This window comes from Bos indicus, chromosome 5 (assembly GCF_029378745.1).
Source record: "Bos indicus isolate NIAB-ARS_2022 breed Sahiwal x Tharparkar chromosome 5, NIAB-ARS_B.indTharparkar_mat_pri_1.0, whole genome shotgun sequence".
NCBI classification, from domain to species: Eukaryota; Metazoa; Chordata; class Mammalia; order Artiodactyla; family Bovidae; genus Bos; species Bos indicus.
Genome location: NC_091764.1, coordinates 24,469,109 through 24,493,998, shown reverse-complemented (window position 1 = coordinate 24,493,998; position 24,890 = coordinate 24,469,109). Strand labels below are relative to the sequence as shown.

The window sequence follows — 24,890 nt, the reverse complement described above, 5'->3', positions numbered from 1 at the left end:
AACGGTGAGCACCGTGTCTGCTGCAGCAACGTGTGTGCGTGTTAAGTCACTTCAGTCGTGTCCAGCTCTCTGCAACCGTATGGACTGTAGCTCGCCAGGCTCCTTTGTCCATGGGTTTCTCCAGACAAGAATATTGGAGTGGGTTGCCATGCCCTCCTCCAGGGGATCTTCCGAACCCAAGATAGTGATAAGCAACAATAAGTGTTAACTATTGCTTTTATCAGTGCACTCGTCTTTGGTTTTAGTGACACTCTTTTCTTGTTTTCCTCTTACATCCTCAATCCCTTCTGCTCTTCTATGGTGTCATGAAATGTCGGGATTTGTTCATTCCACAAATAATTTAGCAAGTGCATATTTCATTCCAGGAAGTTTTCTTGGCTCTAGGGATGCAGCGGTGAACAGAATTAAGTTGCTGGTTTCATGGAGTTATGCTTGGGGCTGGGAAATTGTAAAAATTAATACATACTGTATCAGATGACAACTGACACATAGTAAATGTATATAATATATACAACTGTATTGTATAACACTATATTGTATATAATGAACCATATGTCTAGTGGACATATATCAGATATTACTAAGTTCCAGTAGGGAAAGGGGAATGGATGAATGCTGCAATTTAGGATAGCATACTCAGGGAAGTCCTCACTGATTGGCTGATTTTTGACTAGAGACCTCAGGAAGTAGGAAGTAATACATGTAGAATATTTAGAAGACCATTCAGGCAAAAGCAACAGCCAGTGCAAAGGCTCTGGGGCAGGGGAGTACTTGGTACATTTGAGGAGCAGCAAGAAATCAGTGAGGCTGGAGCAGAGTGAGCCCAGCAGGAGAGGGGTGGATGTGGAGATGAACCCAGACAAGTGGTCTGTGGTGAGGAGAGGGGCAGGGCAGATCTTGAGACATTTTCCAGGCACTGTAAGGACTTGGCTTTATTTCAAGTGAACTTAGAGGTCATTGGAGGGCTTTGAGTAAAACAATGACTTTTGATATTTGGCAAAACTAATACAATTATGTAAAGTTTAAAAATAAAATAAAATAAAAAAAAAACAAACAAACAAAAATAAAATAATTAAAGTCAACCCCAGATTCTCTGTGGAGAATAGACTATTGGGGACAAGGGTGGAGGCAAGGGGCTGGAGAGGAGGCTGTTGGGAGGGTCCAGGCTTTCTCTGGGTCTGTAGGTGACCCTTCCCCTCCCATCCTGCTCTCTCTCCTAGACCACGCTTGGCTTCAGAGAGCACTGATGTGCCTACAACTCCCACCCTCAATTCTTTCGCTCCTCCCTGTCTTCTGACCTCCACTCTTGCTTATTTGTTTACCTCTACTAGCACTTGGTGGCCACTGAGTGCATCCGAATATACTCACGCTCCTCCACACCCGCTCTGGCTCCTCTGGGGTCACACTGGTCAGTGAATGGCACCCTGACACAACCAACCATCAACAACCCTCCTTAGAGTGTCCCTCCCTAGCACATGACATCTGGGGAATCAGCACGTCCTCTTGTTTGTATTCCACAGCATCTCTCCCCTGTTCTCTTTACTCCAAGCCTGGCAGAGCAGTGAGAAGACTCTTGAGAGTCCCTTGGCCTGCAAGGACATCAAACCAGTCAATCCTAAAGGAAATCAGTCCTGAATATTCATTGGAAGGACTGATGCTGAAGCTCCAATACTTTGGCCACCTGATGCGAAGAGCTGACTCATTGGAAAAGACCCTGATGCTGGGAAAGATTGAAGGCAGGAGGAGAAGGGGACAACAGAGGATGAGGTGATTGGATAGCATCACCGACTCAATGCACATGAGTTTGAACAAGCTCTGGGAGTTGGTGATGGACAGGGAGGCCTGGCGTGCTGCAGTCCATGGGGTCGCAAAGAGTTGGACACGACTGAGTGACTGAACTGAGCAGAGCAGTAGCCTCCTAGCTGGTAACTGTTTTGTTTGTTTTAATTTATTTATCTGGTCATGCCATGTGGCATGTGGGATCTTAGTTCCCTGACCAGGGAGGACAGACCATTGCTCCCTGTGGTGGAAGTGCAGATTCTTAACCACTGGGCCACCAGGAAAGTCCTTGGGTTCTTAAATGATATTCTCCACAAAAATGCAGAACTCTATGAGGAGCAGAGTTTTTCTGTAAAGATACGTCTTTCTCACAGTGGAACAGCCTTTTCATTTATTAAAGGAGACACTTAATAACATCAGAGCATTTGCTTTTGGATTACATTACTGGCTTGGAGAGCTACCAAAGGACAGTGGGTATCCCACTGACATTTGCGTGATCAGAAAGCTACTTCCCAGAATAAAGAATGCTTTTCTTTAATATCATATCTGGGCAAACCCCAGATATGAATTGTAACAGTTTCCCTTGACCACAGGAAGCTTATTAACACTGAATAATAGTTTTGAACCTGCATCCTGCTGCTCAGAGGACCCTCCTACTTAATTGGAGGGTTTTTTTAAATTAAAAGAAGGAGTGGGTGTGGTACCTATGCATGTTCACTTATTTATTTAGTTTTATCAGAAGAAAGAAACTAGATTCTCTACTTCCACCCCAACTGCAGCCATAGTGACCTAAAATGACCACAAACAATAATAACAATTGGATCATATGGGGTCGCACAGAGTCAGACACGACGGAAGCGACTTAGCAGCAGCAGCAGCAGGGTATGACTTCTCTGCTTGGAACAAATCAGTGGTTTCTAATTGCCCTAGCAATCAATTCTAGATTCCCTCTTCTGGCCCACCAGACTCTGTATGGTGTGGCTCTTACCTTTTCTTCAGCTTCATCGCTTACTTTTTCCAGCTGCGTTATATTTATCTCCATTTCTCAAGTGTACACCACTCTTCCCCTCAGCTGTCTTTCTCTATCCTTTCTGCACCAGCTTAACAGCTGTTCTTTCTTTAGGCTTCAGCGTAAGAGTCTCTTTATTAGGGAATCCTTCTCAGCTCCAGACTTGGTCAGGTCTGTTGCAGGAAGGGGGACCAGGGCCCGAAACTGAGCTCTTGTCTAACACTCAGAAATGAATTGTGTGCTGACAAAGCAAGATATTTTATTGGGAAAGGGCACCCGGGTGGAGAGCAGTAGGGTAAGGGAACCTAGGAGAACTGCTCTGCCACATGGCTTGCAGTCTCGGGTTTTATGGTGATGGGATTAGTTTCCGGGTTGTCCTTAGCCAATCGTTCTGACTCAGAGTCCTTCCTGGTGGCGCACGCCTTGTTCAGCCAAGACGGATGCCAGAGAGAAGGATTCTGGGAGGCGGTCGGACATGTGGTGTCTCCTTTTGACCTTTCTTGAACTCTTCCCATTGGTGGGGGCTTATTAGTTTCGTGTTCCTTAGCAAGATCTCCTATCGTCAAACAACTCATGCAAATGGTTACTATGGCGCCTGGCCAGGGTGGGCAGTTTCTATCAGTGTGCTTCCCCTAACAGGTTTGCGGGCCCTGAGACTCCAACACACCTGTTTCTTCTCGAAAGCCCGCAGTGTGCTGTGCTGGTCTTCCCCATCAGTGCTTTGCTGCGTTCAGCCAGGGGCAGTTGGGGATCTCATTCTGCAGCTGTCACCCTACAACCTGGTCAAAACTTGACACACAGTGGGCCCCCCGGAAATACCAACTGGCCGGTTTGCCTTGGTTTTGCTATAAATGTCAGGATGTTTCATAAAACAAAGTGTTTTCCAAGTGAAAGTTGCAATGACCACTCGTTAATTTGGTTGTCCGGACCTCTTAAAAAATGGAAATAGATTTTCCAAGGGAGATGGTGAACCCAGAGAGCAAGAAAACTGGGATAATCCTGAGACTATTTATCAGCCTGGTTTGAGGTTTCTTGCTTGTTCCTGTTTCGTCAACTGTACTGACTTTATATGCCTAACCCAGTAAAATAATGTTCCTCACACTCTAGACTTGAATGAATCGGCATCACATGTTCTCCCTGAGTGAAAAGTCTAGGGAAGTCTGGGATAGTGAAAATAGAAAGTATCCTCACAAACCCTCAAGTTCAAAATTAAGTGACTTTTGGAAAGGGGAGGGGGAGGGGCAGTTTAGGGGTAGGTAATTAAGAAGTACAAACTATTATGTATAAAATAAATGATAAGAATATGTTGTAAAACAAAAACAAAGCAAAAAAGAATATGTTTTATAACAAGGGAAATATAGCCATTATTTTATAGTAACATAAGTGGAATATAACCTTTAAAAATTGGGAATCACTATACTCTACACCTGTAATTTATATGCTATCTTACATCAGCTATACTTCAATTTTTAAATAAAGGGATTTTTTGCCTTCCCTCCTGCCCAGGTTACCATCAAAAGCTGCATATATACTCTGTGGAGTTGGTTGTTGTGGTACCAGTATGTTTTATAATTTGTATAGTAATGTTTATGAAATAAGGGACAAGTTTCCAATTTCTACTGGAGTAGGATGAACTCAGATCCTGCCAAAAGTTTTTTCCATCTTAAAAAGACTTAATCCAAGCTTAAAGATGTCAGCTTCCTTCTTTAAAACATGGCTTCTTTTCCTCAGGAAATGTGTGTTTCTACTGGGATACAAATGGGAATTTAAATACTGACGGAAGTAGATGTAATTTACTGAATGTACTTTTGGCAACTGAGAGAAAGCAATCTGAGATTTAGAAAGCATAATTACCAGGTTTGTCAGTATTATCACTTTGGGTTACAAAAGAGCACAAAGTTACAAGGGTATCGTTCCTTGAACTTTTTGATTGTTTTCTTTTTAAAAACATCGCCTCATTATGGACATGGTGACATAAAAACAAAAGCAATTCATTGCCTTCCCAGTTCCATTCTACTGAGGATGACCCAAGGCAGACTTAGATTTTTTAAAGTGATCTGAAAGAAGATTGGGTATTAAAATAGCTTTAACCTCATGCATTAAATGTGAGCAGAAGGACACAAAAAGTCTGCTAATGAGTGTTACTTGCTGTCTGTTAAAAACTAACATTATGCCATTGGCTCCTAAAGTAGTAATAGTATTGAGTTGGCCAAAAAGTTCGTTTGGGTTTTTCCAGAAGCTATTATGAACAAACTTTTTGGCCAACCCAGTGCGTACCTGTGGGTTGTTTTATTATAGTAATAGGTCACACTCTTACCTAATCACTCATGCAATTCAGATTTTCCAAATGAAGATTTAAGGATGACCTTTGTGGTGATGGCACTTTGAGTCAACAGGAGTGAAGCATCAGGTCTCATTAGCCCTGTGGCCCAACAGTGTTGAGTTTAGTAGCTATGTAGATACCAACCTGTTTTAAATAAATACAAATTATTTATTCTCTCTGCCAAATAAAACCGATCTAATTAACAGGGCCAGAGAAATTGAGCACCAGTCCTTAGTTTGATGAAATGGTTCCCAAGAAGACTGTAAGTTCTGTGAAACAAATACAAAATTCTAAGAAGCTTTCATATTTAAATATGCTGGATGTATTTTAAATGTACATTCTGCCCCACTTCTTGGCTTGGTTTCTGGTGCCAGGGGGCCAGGTGGCTCAGTGATAAAGAATCCAGCCACCAGGGCAGGAGACATGGGAGACGTGGGCTCGATCCCTGGGTCGGGAAGATCCTTGGAGGAGGAAATGGAGACCCACTCCAGTATTCTGGCCTGGAGAATTCATGGACATAGGATCCTGGCGGGCTACAGTCCATAGGGTCACAAAGAGTCGGACATGACTGAGCACGCACCCATCATGGCCTTGAGTTTGCATCAGTTACTAGCTGATTTCTTGTACCTTTTTGTGCCTCTCACCATGAACATTAGGTGATGGGTATGAAAGATATGGAGAAGGAAATGGTAGCCCACTCTAGTACTTTTGTCAGGAAAATCCCAGGCTACAGTCCATGGGGTGGCAAAGAGTCCAATGCAACTGAGTACACACACACACACACACACACACATACACATGTAAGACATACTCAGTAAATTTCCAATTTAGGTAAGACATGCTAAAGGGTCTGCATTGTATTTCTTTCAAATAATTCAAATAACCCTTCAAAAGATTATGAATTTTTTAAATCACTGATTCATTAAGGCCAGACAGCTGGGATTTCACTTGATTTATACCTAAATATCGGAGAAGGCAATGGCACCCAACTCCAGTACTCTTGCCTGGAAAACCCCATGGACGGAGGAGCCTGGTAGGCTCCAGTCCATGGGGTTGTTAAGAGTCGGGCACGACTGAGCAACGTCACTTTCATTTTTCATTTTCATGCATTGGAGAAGGAAATGGCAACCCACTCCAGTATTCTTGCCTGGAGAATCCCAGGGACAGAGGAGCCTAGTGGGCTGCCGTCTATGGGTCGCACAGAGTCGGACACAACTGAAGCGACTTAGCAGTAGCATTAGCAGCAGTATACCTAAATATGTATTAATTCCCGAGAAGGCAATGGCAACCCACTCCAGTCTTCTTGCCTGGAGAATCCCAGGGATGGAGGAGCCTGGTGGGCTGCCGTCTATGGGGTGGCACAGAGTCGGACACGACTGAAGCGACTTAGCAGCAGCAGCAGCATGTATTAATTCATACTTTCTGAGAAAGTGAAAGTTGCTTAGTCATGTCCGACTCTTTGCCACCCCACGGACTTCTCCAGGCCAGAATACTGAAGTGGGTAGCTTTTCCCTCCTCCAGGGGATCTTCCCAACCCAGGGATCAAACCCAGGTCTCCTTCATTACAGGCAGATTCTTTACCAGCTGAGCCACCAGGGAAGATTAAATATGTAGTAATTCATACTTTCTTAAGTAAATGTCAATTATGCTGCCAAAGTTTAAACAGGTAAAAATCAGAGATTGAACAGTAAGGAATAAACCCAAGGTTTTGAGAAATTTTATATAATGCCATTGTAAATATCAGCTTTGAACTTAATATAACTTGGTCTGTTTATTTTCTTTGAAAGTGTAGGGAAATCGGGAAGGGTTGGTGTGCAGTATCAGACAGACTTGGGTTTAAATCAGTCCCTCCGGTGACAGTGGGCAGGTTTCCTAACATCTCTCAGCCTCAGTCTCTCCCCTGTCCTGGGACTGTGACAAGGATGCTGTGAGGTGTGTGTGTGTGAAAGTGCATGGACATAGACCTGGCTCTGGACCTGCCCACAGTCTCTCTTCTCTCTTTTCTCCCACCCCTTCCTCCAACTATCTTACTGATTTAGTGAGTCAATTTACATATCTGTGGCTCAGTTTCCTCATCTAAAACACAAGGCTAGACCATACACTCTTGAAGATTCTGGAAAGTTCTGCAATTCTAGGTTTTAAAAGTAAAATATATATATGAAAAAAAAAGAGTTCCTACTTGGAAAAAAATATTGGCACCAAAAAAATATTGGCTGAGAATTATGACTGATCTGTTAATGAAAGTGTCTACAGACCATGAACTGGATCTGTTCTTTGAGCCAAAAGTAAATTTTTCTGAGAGCAAGTTAATTGGAAAATTTGGAAAGCACCAATAAGTTCTTGCATTCACCTTAAAAGAGCAATGAAATTCCATATCCTGCAGTCTTGAAGTGAGTAATGGAAGGATGTAAATATTTATTGAAATGAGAGTGGAGCAGAGAGAAGATCTACTTTGTCTACTGGTGGGTGGTAACACATCTATGGATCATTGTTTGCACTAAGCATTTAATAATCCCATCTGTTGAAAATGTATATTCAGAGGTACTTGGAAATTGCTATAAACTACCTAGAAATTGGCAGGGAAGTACTCCTGGAGAGATTCCAAACTCTGCAGTAGACTAAGAAATCCAATATAAATCAATATGTAATTATAAAACCCCATCTTTAGCCAGAGCTCTTTAAAAGATAGTTTTTTACTTAGGCATGGTATAGATTTTTAACACCAGAGTCTGGGACTGTAGAGTCCTTTGCTAACCTCAGATTCAGTTCTGTTTATTTGACCCGAAAAACCCCACTCTTCATTTGACCCAGCAACAGCAGAACTTCCTTCTATCCCCATGCCCAGCTGTTGCTATGGCATCATCTCCTCATATCTCCACGCTTTCCTTGTCTCCCAGGTCCTTTTAAGTAGATCATATCTCATTTCAAAAATGAATCACTGAGCTTTACAACAGATTTATACTTCTTTTTCCATCTCATTATGTCTTTTTCACATCCAAAATTCTCTTGGCCCATCCTGCCCTAGCATTTCACTCAGAGAAGCGCCAGTTACAGCATGGTCTTACCTCTCGAGTGTATTTTATTTTTATTACTGTACTTTCTTTAAAAATATCAATTCACTGGTTTTCCTTTTCTCCCATCTCTTCTGTTTCTCTCCCCACACTCTCCTTTTCTGCCCGTTTATCACTAGGCCCTACACATATGTTTTACACAGAGAGATGACACATTGAGAATTGGAGAAAAGGCTAGGTATTTTGCAGGAGTTGTTAGAGGCAATTAATGGACCATTACTTCTTTAGTGGGCTTTCGTGGTGGCTCAGACAGTAAAGAATCTACCTGCAAGGCAGCAAATCCGGGTTTTACCCCTGGTTTGGGAAGATCTCCTTCAGAAAGGAATGGCTATCCACTCTATTTTTGCCTGGAGAATTCCATGGACAGAGGAGCCTGGTAGGCTACAGTCCATGGGGTCACAAAGAGGTAGACATGACTGAGCGACACACACACACACACACACACACACACACACACACACACCTCTTTAGTTATCTCTTTGGATGAAGTCTTATACATAAGTCTATGTGAAATTTAAGTAGGAGTTTAAGAGAGTACCTAATCAAAATGAGAAGTTTTCTACAAAAGAAATCAGGCATTACCTACCCCCCTCCCCCACTCCCCTACAGGTCATGGAGTTTCTCTGTGGGCTTAGAGATCCCTTCTCTTTCACTTCTCAGCTGCTGTTCCTCCCAGCTTCACAGCATGGCTGCTTACATGTATTTGGCAAATTAATCATCCCATAAGTGGTGTTTGGGGCTGCATTGTGTCCCCCTAAAATTCACGTGTTGAAGCCCTACTCTTTCATACTTGAGAACATCACTGTGTTGGAAAAGGGGATTTTTAAGTTAAGATGATTAAGTTAAAATGAGGCTGTTAAGTTGGGCCCTATTTCAGTCTGACTGGTGTCCTTGTAAGAGGAGGATCTTTGACCACACTGAGGTACCAAGGATATAAGGGCACGGGTGATGACCAAGAAAAAAGGCAAAGCGTCGAGGGGGCTGCCATGTGCAAGCCAAGGAGATTGGCCCCAGAGAAAACAATCCCTTTTGGTCCTTTGATCTTGGACTTCCAGAATTGGGGGAAGATATGTTTCTACTATTGAAGCCACTCTATCATTGAAGGTATTTTGTCGTGACAGCCCCACAAACTAATACTAATGGTGATAGCAATATCCCATCTGTGTTACGAGGTCACTACAAGCCCACTCAGGAGAATCGAAGCTATGAGATCTAGAAAACAGGCTTTCAAGCAGGAAATAAACTCATGTGGGAGATGATCTGAGCACATGTGGTATTGATAGGCAACGTGTTTGAAACACTCTTTTCTTTCCGAGCCTGGTTTTGGGGTTTTGGCCTCCCTGGAAGTCCGGGAAGAAATTCCACCACTTGCTCAGAACTGTAGAAAGTGTAAGCAAACCATGCGGCGTGCGGGATCGCACTGCCTCTGCTCTGAGTGTCTGATGTGTGGGGTTACACTGAGAGTAACTGGCTTAGATCTGAGTGAGTGAGGGTCACACGGAGCTTTGCCTCAGTGAAACAACCCAGATGGGGCTGAGTCGAGAGGCGCTGTTTCATAGAGTGGAGCACTGTCACTGTGCAGCTGGATTTGATTCCAGCTTTATGGAGTTAACTTCAAAGAAGCCCTTAGAAGTACTTTGCACAGTAACTGAGCCCCTCCATGGATTTACTGGCCTCTACCTCAGTTCTGAAATTTTGACCTTCAGCCGCAGTGACTTCTGGCTTGGTTCAGTACATTAAAGAAGAAAAAATGTGTTTTATGTACCCTGTTGTGTGGGCATCTTTAAAATAAGTCCTTAAAAGTATTCATTTCTGTTCCTTTCTATTACCATGGGGTAGGGACGGTGTGTTCACAGTGTGTAATTTATGTGTTACATAGTCCACTTGGAAATCTCAATGAATCATCAATAGTAGAAAACATGACATATTTTTCAGAGGTGAGTTGCACCTGAATTTTTTTATTTTGGTGTGAGAATCTAGTGCAGTTTTCCTTTTCTCCATGTGAACTACCAGTATTTTCCTTTCCCCGCTGACTTACAATGCTGCCTTTGTCATAGATTATGCTACTAAATATGCTTGAGTCTATTTCTGAGCCCTCTCTATTGGTCTTATTCCTGGTCATGGTAACTGGTCAGTTTCGGTTTCATTTATCAATTGATTTAGGGGAACTTGTCATTTAGTTGATATTGCGTCTTTCCTTCCATGAGCATAGAATTCCTCATGATTAGTTTTAGGCTTTCTTTTATAGAACAATGAACTTAAAAAAAAAAACAAAACTTGTATACACTGTATTCAAGTTTTCAAACATTTATGAAAGGATTTTCATTGTAAGAACCACAGTGGGGAGTGGCAGATTTTTAGAATGAGCAAGTTAGTCCTCCTATTTCAAAATGCTTACAGTCTAGTAGGGAGGGTGTGGTAGACATGCACAGTTTATTTCATATAAATTAGACTGTCAGGAATTCCCTGGCAGTCCAGTGGTTAAGGCTTCATACTTTCACCACTTTGGGCCTGAGTTCAGTCCCTGATGGGGGAACTTAAATCCTGCCAGCCACCTGATGTGGTCAATAAAAATATTAGACTGTCATAAGTACGGTATTAAAATTATACATAACATGCTAGCAGGGAAGGAAGATTAATTTTGACCTGAGAGATCATTTGAGGAGAAAGAGGTATGCATAAATAATAGTATGTTTATATTTGTCTCATATTTTCTGTAATGAGATTTACAGAATACTGGTCAACCTCTGTGTTTTCACATTTTGGCAACTAAATAAAAATGGCCTTTGTTGTTTATGTTAACATGTAGTCAGTACCAAAAATATTAATGAATATTTTGCATTTGGGGGTACTAAATCTTCAAAATGTAATTTAATTAAAATAAAATAAAAAATTCAGTTCCTCAGTCCCAGTAGGCACATTGCAAGTGCTCATGGGCCACGTGTGGCTAGTGTCTGTTGTGTTGGACACTGCAGCATTAGACAATCATTTATCATGCAGCTAATCTTTATCTCAGCGAGGGAAAATATTTTAAACACAATAATTTAAGTAGGTGCTTGTGCACTGGAATTTTATGAATAATATACATTCTAATTGATAACCTGTATTCTAATGGTTTGGGAGAAGGCAGTGGCACCCCACTCCAGTGCTCTTGCCTGGAAAATCCCATGGACGGAGGAGCCTGGTAGGCTGCAGTCCATGGGGTCGCTAAGAGTCAGACACGACTGAGCGACTTCACTTTCACTTTTCACTTTCACGCATTGGAGAAGGAAATGGCAACCCACTCCAGTGTTCTTGCCTGGAGAATCCCAGGGACGGCGGGGCCTGGTGGGCTGCCGTCTATATCTAAGACATTATGCTATTTTTGAATTGACAAAATGTAATTCCGTTTGTAAAAGGATCAGATGGAACTAATCAAGCTTGGGAAAAACTTCATCTCCATAGAGCTGTGTCTAGAGAATAGTTTTACAATTATCAGAGTCGGGAGGCCACAGTGATATTTATGGATTTTCTTCTTCTTTGGGAACAGATATTCCAAATCAAGCTTTATAAACAATTTCATCTTTTATCATATGTTTGTTTGTTTTTCCTCTTATTACCTCCAAGAGTCCCTTTTCGCAGTTGAAAGGGTTATTATTGTTTTTAACTCCAAATGACCAAACCCTGTTGCATTTTTGGTAACTTCTGATAATTCATGTGTGTGTGTGCACATGTTAAATGCATGTTCATGCTCATAAGCAGGGGTGGCTACCAGCTGGGTACCCTGCATGATGCTTTGTTAGCTATTTTAAATCTTGTGCCTAGGGTAGCAGTTTTTTTTCTTTTGTGAAAGACATTCTCTCAATGGAATGTCAGAAATACTGACTGGGAGTGCATCAGCCACAGCTGATCTGGCAAGAAGCAATGAGAAATAATAGAACTGTAGAATACCTTTCAACAGTGTCAGCTAGGATGGTGAGTACTTCTAAATACTGGTAGGAAATTTAGCCATCCCTTCCACAGTGATCTGAAAATTGAGTTCTCATTTTGCATTTTGAAATGAAAAACTGGAAAGCTAAAAGTGCTTGGAAATGATTAAAAAAAAAAGATTTACAAGGAGCCTTCAGATAAAGTCCTAATGATATAATTTTGACTTTTAAAAGCTCTGCTCATTTTCTTTCTTCAAGGAAAGAACAGGAAACGAGAAGCTTAGAAAATAGACATCATCTTCATGGGACTATTAAAAATGCTGCTGTTCATTAAACTCTTCAAGTGGTGCAGAAAAAGATCAAGCGGGAGGTGGGGAGCAAGTTCATATGAACTGCATGTTAAGTGAGGCGCCAGGCATCAGTGGAGTTTCCAGAGGCCTTGAGGTTCCTCCTTGTTCCTTTTCTTAGTGATGCTAGTGTAGGTCTTTGGTTAAGAGGTGGTAATGTTAATGGTTGCAAGTATCCCCACTCTACAGGTGAGGAAACTGGGGCCTAGAAAGGTTAAATAAATTGTCCAAGGATATATACCTAAGTGGGCTTTGATGTCAAAAAGGCCTGGAATTTGGACTCCACTTTTGCCATTTATTAGCTGAATACCCTTGGTCAGATAACTTATTTAGAGACCCTCAGCAAAATGAAAAAATAATAGCATGTACTATCACAGAGATGGGGGCAGGGAAGGGGTTTGGCATAATTCAGAGTTGATATATTTAAAATTCCAGTGCAGATGGAGTAGGCTGCTCCTCCTCCATATTATCCAAAAGACAATAACAACTATCATCTTTTGCTGACTCTGTACAGAGTACTGGACAGATGCCATAGGAAGACACAAAAGTAGGAGAGGAAGATTTTTTCCCTTACTCTTCAGTAGCAAAATGTTTCAGGGCTTCTGCTAATCATTTTGCTCTGAACATTTGGGGTAGGTCAGGGAGAATTAGCATTTATGATACTTTATACTGGGCATTTTGTTTGACTCTGGGTCAATCAGTTTGGCTACCTACAACCAAAAAGCCATACTTTGTAAAAATTAGTCAAGTTAATGAGAAATAGGCTGTAGTTAGCATTTTCATGCATTTGATTTTCAGCAACAGATGACAGACATTAAGTGGAAAATGTAATTCTCAAATACAACTTCTACAGTTTACCCATTTGTTGTTGATGACAGTTGGGTTATTTCCTGCTGGGGACTCTTACCATGTTGAACATCCTTGTCTTTCTGTTCTGGTTGACTAGTCTCCTCTAGGAAAGGGGTCCCCAACTTCCAGGCTGATACCTCCTGTCAGATCAGCAGTGGCACTGGATTAGAAATAAAGTGCACAACAAATGGAATGTACTTGAATCATTCCAAAACCATCCCCCTAACCTCTGGTCCATGGAAAAATTGTCTCCCATGAAATCAAGAAATCAGTCCCTGGCGCCCAAAAGTTTGAGGACTACTGCTCTAGGATACATACTGATGAGTGGAGAGGTTGACTCATAGGATAGGCAGCTCTAGGATACATACTGATGAGTGGAGAGGTTGACTCATAGGATAGGCATGGCCTCAACTTTATGAGATAATGCCAGATGGTGCTTCAGAGGGCTTGTACCTGTTTATGTTCCCACCGCCAATGTGTAAGAGTTCCTGCTGCTTCAGGTCATTGCCAGCACTAAACTAGAATACTTTTTAAATTTTTGTCAATCTGACAAATTAGGGTTATCAAGATTTTTTGCATAATATTATTATATAAGCATTTCCCCATATGATTACACATTCTTCCTAAGTATAATTTGCAATAGGTATACTCTCTTTTTTGTAGAACTATCATAATTTGTATCATTAACCTTTTATCTTTATAAACAATAAACAACTGTTTCACAAACAGTCCTTTAGATTGCTCTGAACTTTGCAGAATGATAAAACACTGTGATGGGCAGTCTTTGTCTATAAAACTTTTCCTGTGTTGTATTTTTTTTTTAAATAGAGTCCTAGAAATGGAATTATTTGATCAAAGTGTACAAGCCAAAAACAAAAAAAAAAACCAAAAAACAATTCTGTGTTATATGTGGGAGCAGGTACCTTGAAGACGAAGGGAATCAAAGGTTAATGTGAAGAGAAGTTTACCTTTCTTGGTCCAGAGCTTGGCCACAGGCGCCTACTCTTTCTTAGTTCTGTTACAAAATTTGTGAAGATAAGGTGTGACATCAGAGTGCACCTCTTCCTTAATAGGATACGTTCCAGGATAAGGTCGGTCGTGGAAGTCTTACTGATCAGGAGAAAAATGTGTCACGTGAATTCAGATTTTAGATTTTGTTTTGCTTTCTGTAGACATTTATTGAGCCGTCATTTGGAAATGTTTTTCATATGTCTTAACTCTTAGCAATAATGAGGTAGATTCTTTTATTATTCTCAGCTTACAAATGAGAGAACCAAGGCTTCATAGCTAAGTAGGTAGTAACATCCAGATTAGAATCCAGGCAGCGTGCCTATCTCCAGTGTGTATGGTACTGCCTTCCTGCAACAGCAGAAGAACATTTCTACTTAAATGTTTATCTGACTGATAGAAGCAACAGATGCTGTCAGAATTCAGAGAAGGGATACGTGAGTGTGGATTGGAGTGGACAAGGAAGGCTTCATCAAGCAGCAGCCTCCCTTTTGGTTGGACTGGGACTTGTGTAGACATCACATCAGATTTTTCTGGCAGTTTCATCTCCCACCATCCTTATCTTGCAAAGTGAATTGATAAAGTGCAAAGTGAATTCACAGACGCTGTGTTTCTGAAGTGAAGCTAGCTCAGCCTTCAGGCTCAGTATGTGTTTGATGAGAAAGAATTCTCCTTGGCTGGTCATGCAGAGCGTGAAGTCAGCTAGAGATCAGAACACTGCTGCCTCTGTGGTGAAGGGAAGTGGGAACCTGAGCGTCACAACTCTAGTAAAGACTTAACCAAAAGGAACACTTTGTGCCGAGTACAAAGTAAGGCATTTGCATCTAGGTTTGTTTTCTGTCATTGTTGTGGCTTCTGGGAAACTGCAGGAGCAGACAGCCAAGAGTCATAAACGGTGATCAGATAATGCAACCCTTTCCTAGTAAATGGGAGGTCAAGAGGTTAGAAATAACATAGCACTCATGTTATCATCTGTGTGTTACAGAATGTAATTCAGAGACTCAAACCAATATGGGAACTCTCAGCAGAACAGTGAAATTCTCTATTCAATGTAGAAAATATGAATTTTTGCATTTTACTGAAAATGATCGGTCTGTTCGGTCTGTTGTTCTTAATTGTCAGTCATTTATTCAAACAAAAACATAGAATGACTGCTTCTCTGTTAAAAAGCTGATCACTGGCTGGCTCAGGATAAAGGACTAACCCCTGGCCTCAAAGTCTTCGGAGTTGACTAGAGCTTCAGACACAGCATCACTGCAGCCAAGGGCTGCTGTTGGCGATCTCATTCATGGACACCACCTATGGTCTGGCCCTTACTTGCCGATCTCTACAGCTGGTCCCCTTCTGTGGTGTGGTAAGGGGCCAGAACTTGGAGGCACTCTGCTCTGTGGACCGCTCCTCCAGAGAAAAAATTCTCTCTACCACCCACTCTGCCAGGAGAAATATCAATAACCCCAGATATGCAGATGACACCACCCTTATGGCAGAAAGTGAAGAGGAACTAAGAAGCCTCTTGATGAAAGTGAAAGTGGAGAGTGAAAAATTTGGCTTAAAGCTCAACATTTAGAAAACGAAGATCATGGCATCTGGTCCCATCACTTCATGGGAAACAGATGGGCAAACAGTGGAAACAGTGTCAGACTTTATTTTTTTGGGCTCCCAAATCACTGCAGATGGTGATTGTAGCCATGAAATTAAAAGACGCTTACTCCTTGGAAGGAAAGTTATGACCAACCTAGATAGCATATTCAAAAGCAGAGACATTACTTTGCCAACAAAGGTCCGTCTAGTCAAGGCTATGGTTTTTCCAGTGGTCATGTATGGATGTGAGAGTTGGACTGTGAAGAAGGCTGAGTGCCGAAGAATTGATGCTTTTGAACTGTGGTGCTGGAGAAGACTTGAGAGTCCCTTGGACTGCAAGGAGATCCAACCAGTCCATTCTAAAGGAGATCAGTCCTGGGTGTTCTTTGGAAGGAATGATGCTGAAGCTGAAACTCCAATACTTTGGCCACCTGATGTGAAGAACTGACTCATTGGAAAAGACCCTGATGCTGGGAGGGATTGGGGGCAGGAGGAGAAGGGGATGACAGAGGATGAGATGGCTGGATGGCATCACCAACTCCATGGACATGAGTTTGGGTGAACTCCGGGAGTTGGTGATGGACAGGGAGGCCTGGTGTGCTGCGATTCATGGGGTTGCAAAGAGTCGGACACAACGGAGCGACTGAACTGAACTGAACCTGCACCACCCACTCCCACTTGCTGTGTTGTTCCCCTTTCCCCAAACCCAAAGATTTTCCTGTGAAAATCATCCCAGTTGCACCTACATTTAAAATACATTTTATTTTATTTATTTTTAAAATTACGTGTTTTTGGTTGTGCTGGGTCCTTGCTGCCGCTCATGGACTTTCCCCAGTTGTGGTGAGCGGAGGCCACCCTTCGTTGCAGTGCATCGTGGTGGCTTCTCGTGTTGCGTGGGCACAGGTGCCAGGCGCACAGGCTTAGCAGTTGTGGCACATGGGCTTAGTTGCTCTGGGGCATGTGGAAACTTCCTGGACCAGGAATAGAACCCTGCACTGGCAGGTGGATTCTTACCCACTGTACCACTAGGGAAGTCCTAAAATACATTTTACATTAACGTTTTCATTTTGAGATCATTATACAGTCACATGTAGTTACAGGAATAATACAGAGAGATCCCGGGTACCTTTTACCTAGTTTCCTCAAAAGTAACGTCTTTTGTAGAAGTAGTACTACAAATAACATGGTAGCATTGAAGCAATCCACAACCTTAATCAGATTTTCCCCAGTTTTGCTCGTGCAATTGATCGTTGAACAACACAGATTTGAGCTGCGTGGGTCGACTAATACACATAATTTTTCAGTGAACACATTCCATACTATACCTGCAGCTGGTTAAATCCGAGGATGTGGAACTATGGATACTGAGGGTTGACTATGGGAGCATCTGTGGGTTTTGGAATCTGCAGTGGGTCCTGGAACCAATGCCCCATGGATACTGAGGGGCAGTTCTCTGTGTGTGTGTGTGTGTTTAGTTCTCTGCAGTTGTTTCACATGAATGAGTACTATGCCACTACAGTCAAGATACAGAAGACTTCCATCATCACAGGATCCCTGGCGTTGCCCTTTTATCACTCTATTCGCCTCCTCCTGTATCCCCCTTCCTCCCCACCCAGTTCCTAATCCTTGGCAATCACCAGTCTTGATTCCATTTCTATGATTTTGTCATTACAAGAACGCTACATGAATGAAATCATTGTGTGGTATATAACCTTTGGAAGATTAGCTTTTCTCATTCAGCATAATTCCCTCAGCACTCACCCAAGTTGTTGTATATCATTTGTGTGTACCATTTTCTTGCTAAGTAGTATTTCATAGTATGGATGTCCCAAAGTGTGTTGAACCATTTATCTGCTGAAGGCCATCCCGGGCCATTTCTAGTTTGGGGCTTTTATGAATAAAGCTACTATGAACATTTTTGTGTAGGTTTTAATGTGAACATATGTTTTCTTCTCCCTGGAATAAATGACTTAAGAGTGTAATTGCTGAGTCATATGGTATTTGCATATTTAGTTTTATAGAAAAATGCCAAATTATTTTCCAGAGAGATTGTACCATTTTACATTCCTGCCAGAAATGTATGAGTTATTAAGTTTCTCCATATCCTTGCCAGAATTTAGTGCTATCACTATTTTTTATTATTACCAATCTGATAGGTTCTCATAGGTATGTCGTGATGTCTCAATTGAGGTTTTAATTTGCATTTCCCTGGACACGGAACAACGGACTGGTTCCAAATAGGAAAAGCAGTACGTCAAGGCTGTATATCGTCACCCTGCTTACTTAACTTATATGCAGAGTACATCATGAGAAACGCTGGGCTGGAAGAAGCACAGGCTGGAATCAAGATTGCGGGGAGAAATATCAAGAACCTCAGATATGCAGATGACACCACCCTTATGGCAGAAAGTGAAAAGGAACTAAAAAGCCTCTTGATGAAAGTGAAAGAGGAGAGTGAAAAAGTTGGCTTAAAGCTCAACATTCAGAAAACGAAGATCATGGCATCTGGTCCCATCACTTCATGGGAAATAGATGGGGAAACAGTGGAAACAGTGTCAGACTTAATTTTCAGGGGCTCCAAAATCACTGTAGATGGTGATTGCAGCCATGAAATTAAAAGAAACTTATTCCTTGGAAGGAAAGTTATGACCAAGCTAGATAGCATATTAAAAAGCAGAGACATTACTTTGCCAACAAATGTCTGTCTAGTCAAGGCTATGGTTTTTCCTGTGATCATGTATGGATGTGAGAGTTGGACTGTGAAGAAGGCTGAGCACCGAAGAATTGATGCTTTTGAACTGTGGTGTTGGAGAAGACTCTTGAGAGTCCCCTGGACTGCAAGGAGATCCAACCAGTCCATGCTGAAGGAGATCAGTCCTGGGTGTTCTTTGGAAGGAATGATGCTAAAACTGAAACTCCAGTACTTTGGCCACTTCATGCGAAGAGTTGACTCATTGGAAAAGACTCTGATGCTGGGAGGGATTGGGGGCAGGAGGAGAAGGGGATGACAGAAGATGAGATGGCTGGATGGCATCACTGACTCGATGGATGTGAGTTTGAGTGAACTCCGGGAGTTGGTGATGGACAGGGAGGTCTGGTGTGCTGCGATTCATGGGGTCGCAAAGAGTCGGACACGACTGAGCGACTGAACTGAACTGAATGGCTAATAACACTGAACATCTCTTCATATGTGACCTGCTATCTGTATATCTTCCTTGATGAAATCTATTTATGTCTTTTGCCCATTTTTCAGTTCAGTTCAGTTGAGTTCAGTTTAGTCACTCAGTCATGTCTGACTCTTTGTGACCCTATGAACTGCAGCACGCCAGGCTTCTCTGTCCATCACCAACTCCCAGAGCTTACCCAAACTCATGTTCATCGAGTCGGTGATGTCATCCAACTATCTCATCCTCTGTTGTCCCCTTCTCCTCCTGCCCTCAATCTTTCCCAGCATCAGGGTCTTTTCAATGAGTCAGTTCTTCACATCAGGTGGCCAAAGTATTGGAGTTTCAGCTTCAGCATCAGTCCTTCCAATGAATATTCAGGACTGATTTCCTTTTAGGAATGACTGGTTTGATCTCCTTGCAGTCTAAGTAACTCTCAAGAGTCTTCTCCAATGCCACAGTTCACAAGCATCAATTCTTTGGTACTCATCTTTCTTTATGGTCCAACTCTCACATCCATACATGACTACTGGAAAAAACCATAGCTTTGACTAGATGGACCTTTGCTGGCAAAGCAGTGTCTCTGCTTTTTAATATTCTGTGTAGGTTAGTCATAGCTTTTCTTCCAAGGAGCAAGCGTCTTTTAATTTCATGGCTGCAGTTACCATCTGCAGTGATTTTGGAGCCCAAGAAAATAAAGTTTCTCACTGTTTCCATTGTTTCCCTATTTATTTCCCATGAACTGATGGGACCAGATGCCATGATCTTAGTTTTTTGAATGTTGAGTTTTAAACCAGAGTTTTCACTCTCCTCTTTCACTTTCATCAAGAGGCTCTTTATAGTTTCTCTTCACTTTCTGTCATAAGGGTGGTGTCATCTGCATATCTGAGGTTACTGATATTTCTCCTGGCAATCTTAGTTCCAGCTGTGTTTCATTCAGCCCAGCATTTCGCATGATGTACTCTGCATGTAAGTTAAATAAGCCGGGTGACAATACACAGCCTTGATGTATTCCTGTCCCAATTTAGAACCAGTCTGTTGTTCCATGTCCGGTTCTCACTGTTGCTTCTTGGCCCACATACAGATTTCTCAGGAGGCAGTTGAGGTGGTCTGGTATTCCCATCTCTTGAAGAATTTTCCACAGTTTGTTGTGATCCACAGAATCAAAGGCTTTAGTGTAGTCAATGAAGCAGAAATAGGTGCTTTCCTGGAATTCTCTTGCTTTTTCTATGATCCAACGGATGTTGGCAATTTGACTTATGGTTCCTCTGTCTTTTTTAAATCCAGCTGGATTGTTTATTTTTTTTTTTTTACTGCTGAGTTTTGAGAGTTCTTTATATATTCTGGATTCTAACCCAGCTAATTTGTTGCATTTGTGGTTTTGCAAATGTTTCTCCCCATCTGTATTCTGTCCTTTCACTGTCTTAACAAGGTTTTTACAAAGCAAAAGCTTTTCATTTTGATGAGATAAAGTACATTTTTGTACCTCTTAATGTAGCTTCATGTATTCAGGGAAGATAAATGTTAGGGATCAGTGTCTTGAACACTTGAAATCTCCATGTAGAATCCTCTTTAAGATTCATCACTCTTAGCAATGAAGACACAGACACAGAAACCAGACGTACGGACAAGGGTGAGGGAGAAGAGGGAGAGGGCAAGGTGAATGGAAAGAGTAGCATGCATACATATACACTAACGTATGTAAATAGATAGCCAATGGGAATTTGCTGTATGACTCAGGGAACTCAAACTGGGGCTCTGTAATACTATAGAGAGGTGAGAATGGGCAGGAGGTGGGAGGGAGATTCAAGAGGGAGGGGACATATGTACATCTATGGCTAATTCATGTTGATGTATGACAGAAATCAAATTAACTTTGTAAAGCAATCATCAGTCAATTAAAAAATTGAAAAAAGATTTCATTGCTCTTGAGAAATTGGTAGCATGAAATTGTTAAATTAAAAAAGAAAAATGGAAACTTAGAAGGCAAGTTCACAAGCCTGCAAAGTTTGAATCTTTTTACTTTCCTGTTTTTATCAAAATCTTGCCAAGTGGAAGTTATGGGTTACTGTGCCAGATGATTGCTAATGCTAAATAAATAGCAGCAATTGTTTTCTTACAGTTATATAGAACATGCTATCTTGAAAATTAAGTATAAACATTAAGAGTGGTCATTTCCAGTTGGCTGTAAATCAGGTGGTTAAAATTAGATATTTATATTTGTATCAGCCCTGGAAGCTTCTGGTCTGGGGTATAAACAAGTTATATGTATATATTTTTTATATATATCAGCATGTATTTACCTTAAGCTATTTGAACAAATTTTAAACATCTGATTTATTCTTCACTTTCCACTCTCTGTCCTTAAATCCTTAAGAGAAAAGCTTGCTGTACTTTTTGTCTTACATATTTTCCCTGGAGAAGGAAACTTCCCTCTACTATTAAATAAAAATATTATGTGAAAGGAATACATTTTCCTTTACTTTATAAGAGGCTTACACTTTCATCTTTAAAGTCACACTTTCCTTTATGTTTATTTCCTTCTCCCTGCTATAGTGATAGGAAGCCTAACGTACGGAACTGAGTTTCACCAGGAGATGACTTTTTCCCTTTGCCCCACCACTGTACCAAGGATATAACTATCTTTGCATTCATAGTAACCCCTTTTTTTTGGCAGTCTGTCTCCCCGTCTAAATGGGATAGCCTTTCAGGATTGGACCATGTTGTCCTCTTTTTTTTTTTAATTAAAAAAAATTATTTATTTATTTTTGGCTACGCTGGGTCTTTCTTGCTGCACACAGGCTTTCCCTAGTTGCAGCGAGTGTGGGCTACTCTCAAGTTAGGGTATGCAGGCTTCTCATTGCAGTGGCTTCTCTTATCGTGGAGCACAGGTTCGAGGTGCATGGGCTCAGTACTTGTGGTGCACAGCCTTAGTTGCCACCCGGCATATGTGTTCTTAGTTCCTGGACCAAGGATCAAACTTGTGTCCCCTGCGTTGACAGGCAGATACTTAACCACTGGACCACCAGGGACGTCCCTCTTACTCATTTTTATATCCTCAGCACCAGGAACAGAACCCATCACATCAAAGATGCTCAATAAGCAATCGCAGAAATTTGTGAAATCACAAATTTCAGTAACTACTTAGTGTATGAAAATTAGTAACACTCATTGTTCAGCACATTTTCATCCTTATAATATTGCTCATTCCAACCCCTGGAGGGCAAAAGCTACCTTTTGCTTACCTCTTACTCATTTTTAAAACCCTAATGCTGGGAAAATAACTAGGCGTTTGATAAATGTTGAATCTATCCATTCACTCAGCAAGTATGCATTGAATGTGTGATACTATGTTAGGAACCAGGACTGCACACACTTACCTAGAAGGCATCATTTTTTCCTTCAGGTAGCCTATAATCTAGTTGGGGGAGGGCACATACAAAACACCACACTAAATATTTAAATAACGTGATAAGATAACTTTTGTGTTCAAACAAGAGGTATAGACTATAATTAGTTCAAGAATCTAGGAGGTCATCTGGCATGGACTGACCAAGGAAGGCTCAATTAGTGGCCTGATAAAAACTGTCCTCACTGGAATTCTCTGCTCACTGTTCCTCTGTTTGTGTTGTCCTTAGGTCCTGCTTTCTCTTGAAATGCTGCCCTTCTCACTGTCTTCTGTCTACCCAGACCCAGCATTAAATGTATTCGGTTTTTAAAAACTGGTTTAAGTAAAATGAGAAATGCCTTGCTTCATATAACCAGAAAGGAGGGGAGAATCTAGCCACATTTGATGTGGCGGATCGTCTGCTGTGATGGCATCCAACAATTCTCCCATCCCTGTATGTGTCTACTACTCCAGTCAAGAGTGGATGCTACTTCTGCTCCCCTTGAGCCTGGTCTGGGCTTTTGACTCATTCTAACCAATCGAATGTGACAGAAGTGCTACTCTGCCAACTCCGGGCTAGCCCTTAAGAAGTTTGGCATCATTTGTTTTTCATCTCTTGAAAACCACTCACCATGTAAATAAGTCCAGCTATTCCAATAGGGAGAAGGGATCCCTGGAAGAAGGGAGACTATGAAATATAAAAATATTTTGTTTAAATATATAAACATATACACATTGAGATAGAGGCCTGGCCAGCCCCAGGTATTCCAGCCACCCCCATTCCTCTTGGTGCTGACAGGTGAGTGAAGCCATCTTGGACACTCCAGCTCCAGCCAGTATCACAAGGAGCAGAGAAAAGCCAAACTCTGCAGACTTGCTCAAAATGCAGACTCATAAGCAAATGAATTAGGTAGTTGTTGTAAGCCAGTGTATCTTAGGGTGAGCTGTCGTGTGGCAGTAGATAGTGGAAAAAGCTGGATTCAGTGCTTCAACAATTCAGCGATGAGTCTTTCCCCTTTCATGGCTGTTTCCCTCAGGGAGGAAGTTGTGTTTGTGTGTCTACCACATATAGCAGGAATGCCCACCATGGCAGCAGGTTTATATTCTACCGGCTAAACCTGGTGCCACCTTGATGGGCTCAGTTCTTTCCCAGTAGTTACAGCAGAAGTCTCAGGGGAGACTCTGATTGGCTCTGACTGGGTCATGAGCCTCTTTCTGTGCACGTTGAACCAACTCTGATTGGCCAAGTCTGGATCACGTGCCTCTTCCTGGAGCCAGAGGTCCAGCGTGGTCAGTCTCACCTAAATTACTTGAATTGAGGATGGGGATGGGATGGATCCCAAAAGAAAAATCGAGGTACTGTTAATATTTTGAGAATAAGAGGCTGGATGCTGGGGCAGGCAGAAACAACAAATATGTACTATGAGAATCAAGTACAACCCTGTCTCTTTTATGAAGACTTTTCTCACTGTTTTACACTATTATGGCTTTAATGACCCAGTTCGCTTCTCTCCTGCTGAGAACATGCTGCGTTATTGTACCTTACACTTTGGAAGTAAATTCTTGGTTTACACCCTAGATTTTGTACCTTTATCTTCCATATTGTTCTGATTGCATTTGCTACTTTAAAGGTGCAGTTTTTAAAAAAATTTTAATTATGTTTTGCAGAGAGAGGCTTTTGGAGGCTGTTATCAGAGGCACAGATAATTCTTATGTTGAAGAAAAAATGTGTGTTCTCTCTCTCTCTCTCTCTCTCCCCCCCCCCACCCTCTCTCCCTCCCTCTCCCTGAGAAGAAGAGAGAAAAAGAAGGCACATGATCTGTTTTCCCCATGGGTCCTAATTCCAAATAAGAGAGCCAATGGTGATCCACACAGCTTGTTTTCTTTCTTTTCTGGGGAGCTTGCTCTTGTGCTATTTAATTTGGGCTTTTAAAAACATTATTTTGTATGAGTGCCCAGTAGAGCAGCTTTTGGGCAACTGGCTTATGAAAAAAATCAAAATGATCTAAAAAAGAACATCCTCTGTTAATTGAAATTGAAGTGAGCCTAATATAGTTTTAATTCATTCGTTTTGTGGAGGATCAGCGTTTCTTTCCAGAATGGAGTTCTTCTAAGCAACACCAAGACAGTAATAGAAATGGAAAATAGCTGCCTGCTGTCACTAACCAAAGCCCAATCTTGGCTTGTCAGAGAACTTACTTAGGTCTGGCCTCTCTAAAGTTACACACAGATACAGTTACACACACTTGTACATGCATACACCTGATCAATATAATTTCTACAGTCCTAGGTACCTGAAAAAATGAGGCATCAGGCAAATGAAGGGGGAAAACCCAGAGACAGACTCTTAACAGATTTCAGAATGGATCTTTATAAGATTACATTGGCATAAAGACAATAACAACAGACTGTCTTGCCTTTATATCAAGATTTATACTTATAAAGTGTTATTCAGTTCAGTTC

General features: G+C 41.6%; 1 protein-coding gene across 12 annotated transcripts in view; it reads left to right on the top strand.

Moving 5' to 3' along the window:
* TMCC3 (transmembrane and coiled-coil domain family 3) overlaps window positions 1-24,890 on the top strand; it is a 295,072-nt gene that overhangs the window by 195,737 nt on the left and 74,445 nt on the right. The gene's annotated exons all lie outside the window — the stretch shown is intronic.